This window comes from Cryptomeria japonica, unplaced genomic scaffold, assembly GCF_030272615.1.
Source record: "Cryptomeria japonica unplaced genomic scaffold, Sugi_1.0 HiC_scaffold_20, whole genome shotgun sequence".
NCBI classification, from domain to species: domain Eukaryota; kingdom Viridiplantae; phylum Streptophyta; class Pinopsida; order Cupressales; family Cupressaceae; genus Cryptomeria; species Cryptomeria japonica.
The window spans coordinates 597,422-606,639 of record NW_026728842.1 but is presented as its reverse complement, the minus strand read 5'-3'; the positions used below and the strand labels follow the sequence as shown (position 1 = coordinate 606,639).

Below are 9,218 nucleotides of genomic sequence, written 5' to 3'. Positions count from 1 at the left end.
ACCTTGGTGGGCGCCTCCAAGGTGCGCACGAAGTCGAAGCTCGGTTTGCCCCGGGTGCGCACCTTGGTGGGCACCATGGTGCACTCCGAGGTGCCCAAGATTGGTGCGCACCAAGGAGCGCTCCGAAGTGCGCTCCAAGGTGCGCAGGTGCGCGCGAAGTCGAAAGTTGGGTTAATTGTCCGGTTTGCCTCGGGTGCGCACCTTGCGTGCACCTTCGCCAGGGTGGGCGCCTTGGTGCGCACACCTTGGCTGGGCTGCGCACCCGGGCGCGCACACCTTGGCACCCGCGTTTCCTTCATTTTAAATTTTTTTTTTTTACAATCTCTCAAGTGGGAAATTCTATAATCTCAACTTTTTTTGCCTTTTCAGGAAACTTTTGAATGGAGCGCATCATTGGTGCGCTCCGAAGTGTGCTCCAAGGTGCGCACCTCTGGTGCGCTCCAAAGCTCTCTCCAGCTGCGTGCACCTGCCCCGGGCGCGCACCCGGCCCCGCCCAGCTTCGCTCACCTGTCCCGGGCGTCTGGTGCGGAACCTTAGAGTAAGAAACATCACCGTGCACCTTGGCCAACGTGCGCGACTCGACCGAGCGCGCACTGGCCGAGGTGCACACCGATTTCACCTGGGTGCGCGCGCAGCACCTCGGGCGCACCGGGGTGCGCGCACAACGCCCGGGTTGCACCGTGGCCTGTGTGCTCGGGGCGCCTCGGGTGCGCGCTCGGTGTCGCCCCGGCGCGCGCGGTAGTGCGGGCAACGCACCCCGGCCCGGCCCGGCCCCGACGAGAACGCAAACGGGCAAAAGGTTAATTCAAATAGCATTGCGACGCCCGGCGAAAAACTAAAAAAGGGTGCAACACCGGGACTTCCCGGGAGGTCACCCATCCCAGTACTACTCCGGCCCAAGCGCGCTTAACTGCGGAGTTCTGATGGGATCCGGTGCACTAACGCTGGTATGATCGCACCCGTTATGAGCTTGTCGCAGTGTGTACTTAGCAAACCGCGACCCACGTGCGAATCCACCCCGGCCACCCACCCCCGTCGAGGTGCACACCCTCCCTCGCGAAGTGCGCCCCGTTCGCCAAGTGTGAGCCCTGCCCGGGTGCACGCACCTTGCTAGGGCATCGGGTGTGCACCCGGCCCGGCCTACGTGCGTGCACCTGGACGGGGCGTCGTGTGCGTGCAGTGTCCCGTCTGCAACGCGGTGCCCACACACCACCTCGGGCGCAACGACCTGCGCTCACATGTGGGCCGAGTGCACCTTGGTGCATGTTCGGGGCGCCTCGGGTGCACGCTCGATCTTGCCCCGGTGCACCAAGGCGCTCGGTTTGCCCCGGGTGCGCACTTGGTGCAAGGTGGGCACCCAAAATAGGGATCAAGCACCAAAACACAAGTTTCGGGATGCAAAATGGGACCCAAGGACCACAAATGCGTTCCAAGACCCATGATGGGTCCACGAGAACAAAAATGTGTTCCGAGACTTAATAAACAAATATTGGGTTTTAGGAGAAGAAACATGCTCTGATGCCCAAAACGAGAATCGACCCCGAAAAGGCCACAGGCCAAAAGTGGGATGCGAGACAAAAAAAAATGGGACCCGAGGACCAAAATTGGGTTCCCAGGTCGAAGACAGGGCAACCGGACAAGAAACGACCTCTAAGGCTCGAAATGAGTCCCGACGACTAAAACTTGACAAGAAGCACCCATCAGGCACCCAACTCGACACCCATGGGATGCCGACCCACCCGGGCTTCCACCTAGCACACCTTGGCACCCACCCACCCTCACACCCAACCTCGCACCCAACTTAGCACCTTTGAACCCACATTGGCACTCACCCTGACCCTGGCACCTTGGAACCCACATTGGCACTCACCTTGACCCTGGCACCCACCTTTGCACTCACCTTGGGACCCACCCTGGCTCCCACCTCGGCACCCACCCAGACACCCACCTTGGTTCCTTGGCACCCACCTTGGATCCTTGGCACCCACCCCGACACCCACCTTGGCACGCAACTTGGCTACTTGCCACCCACCTTGGCTCCTTGAAGCCCACCCCGACAACCACCCCGTGACCTACCCTGGCTAGGGTTGGTGCACACCCACCCTGGTGCCCACCTTGGCACCCACCCTATGACCCACCTTGGCACGCACCTTAGTACCCACCCCGTTACCCACCCTAGGACCCACCCCGTGACCCACCTTGGCCAGGGTGGGTGCACCCACCCTGGTGCCCACCTTGGCACCCACCCATCCTAGCACCCAGCCTGTGACCGGGCTTGGAACCCAACCTTGCACCCGTCTTGGCCAGTGTGGGTGCGCACCCATCCTGGCACCCACGTTGTGACACACCCTTTAACCCACGCACCCTAGCACCCACGTTGGCACCCACCTTGGAACCCAACTTGGCACCCACCTCGGCACCCACCTTGACACTTGTGGACCCACCTTGCCACTCACCCTAGCATCGACCCATCCTAGCACCCACCCTGGCACCTTTGCACCCTAGCACTCACCCATCCTAGCACCTAACCTGTGACCCACCTTGACACTCACCCTCGCACCCACCTTGGAACCCAACCTAGCACCCACCCACCCTGACACCAACCCTAGCACCTACCCACCCTTGCACCCACCCTGTGACCCATCTTGGCACCCACCCATCCTACCACTCAACCTATCACCCACCTTCTCACCCACCTTGGCATCCACCTTAGCACCCACCCACACTGGCACCTTGGCACCCACCTCGGGCAAGGTGGGTGCACACCCACCCTGGCACCCAATTTAGAACCCACCGAGCATGTTACCCACCTTGGCACCCACATTGCAGCCCACCCTAGTACCCACCCTATGACCCACATTGGCATCCACACCCTAGCACCCAGGCACCTCGACACCCGCCTTGACACCCACCCTAGCACTGAACCTGTGACCCACCTTGGAACTCACCCTAGAACCCACCCACCCTGTGAACCACCTTGGCATCCACCTTAGCACCCACCCACCTTGGCACCCACTCTAGCACTCACCCATCCTAACACCCAACTTGTTACCCACCTTGGCACCCGCCCTCGCGTCCACCTTGAAACCCACCCTAGCACCCACCCACGCAGGAGCCCACCTTGGCACCCAACCTAACACCCACGCATCCTGGCACCCAACTTGTGACCCACCTTGGAACCCACCCTAGTACCCACCTTTGAACCCACTATATCACCAACCCACCTTGGCACCCACCCTATGACCCTCTTTGGAATCCACCCTAGCACGCACCCACCCTGGCACCCACCATGGAGCGCACCCTAGCACCCACCCACCTCGGCACGCACCTCAACACCCACCTTGGTGTGCGCACTGCGCCAACCTCTCAAAGACCCTATGTGGTGCGCTCCAAAGTGTACACCTTTGGTGCGCTCCAAGGTGCGCACCTTTGGTGCACACCAAAGTGTGCACCGAGGTGAGCACCAAAGTGCACTCCAGGGTGCACACCAAGGCGCGCACCTTTGGTGCGGTCAATGCAAACGAATTCGGAAGTTGGGGTCGATGTCGTAATCGCTGCTGCAGACTACACGTATGAGAATCGGACAAATAGCTTTATATAGGGGAGGTGTTGCGTTTGATGGGTCGACTCCCCTGGTTGTGTGCACTGCACCAACTTCAAAGACCCTGTCTTGTTTAAGAAGTCAAAAGTTGGGGTGGATGTCCTAATCATTGCTGCAGTCTACGCATGTATGAGAATCAGACAAATAGCTTATATAGGGGAGGTGTTGCATTCGGTGGGTTGACTCCCCTGGTTGTGCGCACTGCGCCAACCTCAAAGACCTTGTTTTCGTTTAGAAGCCGAAAGTTGGGGTCGATGTCCTAATTGCTCTTGCAGGCTACGCATGTATGAGAATCAGACAAATAGCTTATATAGGGGAGGTGTTGGGTTTGATGGGTCGACTCCCCTGGTTGTGCGCATTGCGCCAACCTCAAAGACCCTGCATTGCGGATGAAGTCGAAAGTCAGAGTTTGGTGTGCTACAAGGTGTGGTCGAAGGTGCTCACCTAGGTGTGCACCTTTGGAGCGCAGGAAAAGTGCCCTCCAAAAGTGCGCACCTTTGGAGTGCACAAAAGTGCCCTCCAAAAGTGCGCACCTTTGGAGCGCAGAAAAGTGCCCTCCAAAAAGTGCCCTCCAAAAGTGCGCACCTTTGGAGCGCAGAAAAGTGCCCTCCAAAAAGTGCCCTCCAAAAGTGCGCACCTTTGGAGCGCAGAAAAGTGCCCTCCAAAAAGTGCCCTCCAAAAGTGCGCACCTTTGGAGCGCAGAAAAGTGCCCTCCAAAAAGTGCCCTCCAAAAGTGCGCACCTTTGGAGCGCAGAAAAGTGCCCTCCAAAAAGTGCCCTCCAAAAGTGCGCACCTTTGGAGCGCAGAAAAGTGCCCTCCAAAAAGTGCCCTCCAAAAGTGCGCACCTTTGGAGCGCAGAAAAGTGCCCTCCAAAAAGTGCCCTCCAAAAGTGCGCACCTTTGGAGCGCAGAAAAGTGCCCTCCAAAAAGTGCCCTCCAAAAGTGCGCACTTTTGGTGCGCACCAAAAGTGCGCACTTTTGGTGCGCACCAAGGCGCTGGTTCGGTCGTTGCAGGCGAGTTCGGAAGTTGGGGTCGATGTCCTGAGCGGAGGTGCAAACTACACAGGTGTCGGAATCGGACAAATAGCTTATATAGGGGAGGTGTATGCTTCGATGGGTCGACTCCCCAGGTTGAGCGCACCGCGCCAACCTCAAAGACCCTACGGTATGGATGAAGTCGGAAGTTGGGTCCGATGACCGATTCGATTAGTAGGTATGCTCATGAGGTCGGAATTTGGGTCCGATGACCTGCCATGTGTAGGAAGGCGAATGTTGGCACTGTGCGTTGCAAGGTGCACACCAAGGCGCTGGTGCGGTCTTTTTAGTCGAGTTCGGAAGTTGGGGTCGATGTCCTGATCGGAGGTGCAAGCTACACAGGTGTGGGAATCGGACAAATAGCTTATATAGGGGAGGTGTATGCTTCGTTGGGTCGACTCCCCGGGTTGAGCGCACCGCGCCAACCTCAAAGACCCTACGGTATGGATGAAGTCGGAAGTTGGGTCCGATGACCGATTCGATATGTAGGCATACTCGCGAGGTCGGAATTTGGGTCCGATGACCTGCCATGTTGAGGAAGGCGAATGTTGGCACTGTGCGTTGCAAGGTGCGCACCAAGGCGCTGGTTCGGTCGTTGCAGGCGAGTTCGGAAGTTGGGGTCGATGTCCTGATCGGAGGTGCAAACTACACAGGTGTGGGAATCGGACAAATAGCTTATATAGGGGAGGTGTATGCTTCGTTGGGTCGACTCCCCGGGTTGAGCGCACCGCGCCAACCTCAAAGACCCTACGGTATGGATGAAGTCGGAAGTTGGGTCCGATGACCGATTCGATATGTAGGCATACTCGCGAGGTCGGAATTTGGGTCCGATGACCTGCCATGTGCAGGAAGGCGAATGTTGGGACTGTGCGTCGCAAGGTGCGCACCAAGGCGCTGGTGCCGTCGTTGCAGTCGAGTTCGGAAGTTGGGGTCGATGTCCTGGTCAGAGGTGCAAACTACACAGGTGTGGGAATCGGACAAATAGCTTATATAGGGGAGGTGTATGCTTCGATGGGTCGACTCCCCGGGTTGAGCGCACCGCGCCAACCTCAGAGACCCTACAGTATGGATGAAGTCGGAAGTTGGGTCCGATGACCGATTCGATACGTATGCATATTCGCGAGGTCTGAATTTGTGTCCGATGACCTGCCATGCGCAGGAAGGCGGAATTTGGGTCCGATGACCGAGTTGATGGCGTGCCATGCGCAGAAAGGCGGAATTTGGGTCCGATGACTGAGTTGATGTTGATGGCCCGCCATGCATAGGAAGGCGGAATTTGGGTCCGATGACCGATTTGAAGGCGTGCCATACGCAGAAAGGCGGAGTTTGGGTCCGATGACCGAGTTGATATTGATGGCCCGCCATGCGCAGGAAGGCAGAATTTGGGTCCGATGACCTGACATACGCATGGAGTCCGACTCGGGGGCCGATGTTCGATTCGATGACTTGCATTGTGGGTAAAGTCGGAAGTTGTGGTCTTTGACCCGATTCGATGACCAGACTTCGGCTGCTTGAGAATCGGACAAATAACTTATATAGGGGAGGTAGTGTTCTCGAGCATCCTCCCCCCGTGCCCGTTTATGTCGATTGATGCTGGTGCTCTACTGGTTGGAGAGCTCGGATGCAAAAATCTTGCACCAGGATTTATCGATTGTGATGGACACGGCAAGTCTCCTGATTGCTATGCAGGAGCTCATCGTGAATCTCTATGCGGCCTTGGTATGGACTCGACCTGCGGAATGGTTCGGCAATGGTAGTCGCTCCAACACGTCCTTGCAGTGGCCACAGAGGTGATTCAACTAGAGCTCCAGTCTAGCTTTTGGGTTGCTTGGCGGACTGGTATAGCCGCGATCGAGTTCCGGCCATGAACGTTTTAGATAGCTCTTGGGCTTTCTGGGACGGAAGTCGGAAGTTTGGGCTGTTGTCCGATTTGATGACCATTCTTCGGATGTGTGAGAATCGGACAAATAACTTATATAGGGGACTGTGTTGTCTCACGCAGCCCCCTCCGTGCCCCTCTATCTCGACCGATGTTGGTGCTTGAAAGGGTTGGGATCGCTCGGATTTATAAACGTGCACCACCATTTGTCGAGTGTGAGGGACGCGGCAGGTCTCCTAAATGCTATGCGGGCGCTCTCTGAGAATCTCTATCCGGCCTCGACACAAACTAGTCTTGCTGAATGGTTTGGCACTGGTAGTCGATCTAACACGTCGTTGTTGTGGCCGCCTAGGCGATTCGATTCGAGCCCCCGTCTAGCTTTTGGGTTGCTTGGCGGATTTTGCCCTATCCGCAAGTGAGCTCGGTCCCTAAACGTTCGAGAAACCTGATTGCTATGTGCCGACTCTCTTTCTTGCGAGCCTCCATCTAGCTTTTGGGTCTCTACGGAACGGAAGTCGGAATCTGGGACCGTTGTTTGATTCGACGAGGCAGACTACGGTTGTGCGAGAATCGGACAAATAACTTATATAGGGGAGGTGTTGACTGGAGCATTCTCCCCCGTGCCCCTCTAACTCGACCAATGCTGGCGCTCGAACGGTGGTAGCGCTCGGATTTTCATTGAGCGCCAGCATTGGTCGATTTAGAGGGGCATGCGAGATTCCCGAATGCTATGCGAGGGCTCTAACGGAAATGTCTATTGGTTTCGGTATGGATGCAATTGCGAGTGGTTCGGCAAAGGTAGTCGTTCCGATGCGTCCATGTCGTGGCCAAATCGATAATTCGATTTGAGCCCTCGTATAGCATTTGGGTCTCTCGATGTGATTCCGCATTCCAGTCCCTTTGGGCACTGCTTGAGCCGCATCCCAGGGGGTTCCCTTCCCAATAATCTGCCTCGCAACCCGATTGCTATGCGGTGAGGCTCCTCGGCCGCCTCGGAACTATCTGTGTATCAGACGCATCGCGGGATAAGGGGTTGGCAACGGTAGTCGCCCCAAGCGCGTCCGATGCTTGGACCATTCCGAGGCGGCCCTGAAGCCTCTTCCGTCTAGCCGTTGGGTCCTTCTCGCCGCATCCCTCGCCTCGCACCCCGATTGCTATGCGGTGAGGCTCCTCGGCCGCCTTGGAACTATCTGTGTATCGGACGCGTCGCGGGATAAGGGGTTGTCACTGGTAGTCGCCCCAAGCGCGTCCGATGCTTGGACCATTCCGAGGCGGCCCTGAAGCCTCTTCCGTCTAGCCGTTGGGTCCTTCTCGCCGCATCCCTCGCCTCGCACCCCGATTGCTATGCGGTGAGGCTCCTCGGCCGCCTTGGAACTATCTGTGTATCGGACGCGTCGCGGGATAAGGGGTTGTCACTGGTAGTCGCCCCAAGCGCGTCCGATGCTTGGACCATTCCGAGGCGGCCCTGAAGCCTCTTCCGTCTAGCCGTTGGGTCCTTCTCGCCGCATCCCTCGCCTCGCACCCCGATTGCTATGCGGTGAGGCTCCTCGGCCGCCTTGGAACTATCTGTGTATCAGACGCGTCGCGGGATAAGGGGTTGTCACTGGTAGTCGCCCCAAGCGCGTCCGATGCTTGGACCATTCCGAGGCGGCCCTGAAGCCTCTTCCGTCTAGCCGTTGGGTCCTTCTCGCCGCATCCCTCGCCTCGCACCCCGATTGCTATGCGGTGAGGCTCCTCGGCCGCCTTGGAACTATCTGTGTATCGGACGCGTCGCGGGATAAGGGGTTGTCACTGGTAGTCGCCCCAAGCGCGTCCGATGCTTGGACCATTCCGAGGCGGCCCTGAAGCCTCTTCCGTCTAGCCGTTGGGTCCTTCTCGCCGCATCCCTCGCCTCGCACCCCGATTGCTATGCGGTGAGGCTCCTCGGCCGCCTTGGAACTATCTGTGTATCGGACGCGTCGCGGGATAAGGGGTTGTCACTGGTAGTCGCCCCAAGCGCGTCCGATGCTTGGACCATTCCGAGGCGGACCTGAAGCCTCTTCCCTCTAGCCGTTGGGGCTTTCTCGCCGCATCCCTCGCCTCGCACCCCGATTGCTATGCTGTGAGGCTCCTCGGCCGCCTCGGAACTATCTGTGTATCGGACGCATCGCGGGATAAGGGGTTGGCAGTGGTAGTCGCCCCAAGCGTGTCCGATGCTTGGACCATTCCGAGGCGGCCCTGAAGCCTCTTTCGTCAGCCGTTGGGGCCATCTCGCCGCATCCCCCACCTCGCACCATGATTGCTATGCTGTGAGGCTCCTCGGCCGCCTCGGAACTATCTGTGTATCGGACGCATCGCGGGATAAGGGGTTGGCAGTGGTAGTCGCCCCAAGCGCGTCCGATGCTTGGACTATTCCGAGGCGGCCCTGCAGCCTCTTCCGTGTAGCCTTTGGGGCCATCTCGCCGCATCCCTCGCCTCGCACCCCGATTGCTATGCGGTGAGGCTCATCGGCCGCCTGGGAACTATCTTCGTATCGGACGCATCGCGGGATAAGGGGTTGTCACTGGTAGTCGCCCCAAGCGCGTCCGATGCTTGGACTATTCCGAGGCGGCCCTGCAGCCTCTTCCGTCTAGCCGTTGGGGCCATCTCGCCGCATCCCCCACCTCCTCGGCTGCCTCGGAACTATCTGTGTATCGGACGCATCGCGGGATAAGGGGTTGGCAGT

The 9,218-nt window shown here is 58.3% G+C and overlaps 1 non-coding gene across 1 annotated transcript; it reads right to left on the bottom strand.

The window, feature by feature from the left end:
- Window positions 1-842: 842 nt before the first annotated feature.
- On the bottom strand, window positions 843-961 carry LOC131861002 (5S ribosomal RNA). The gene has a single exon (XR_009360085.1). It is a non-coding gene; the product is annotated as a 5S ribosomal RNA (ribosomal RNA).
- Between the last annotated feature and the right edge of the window lie 8,257 nt (window positions 962-9,218).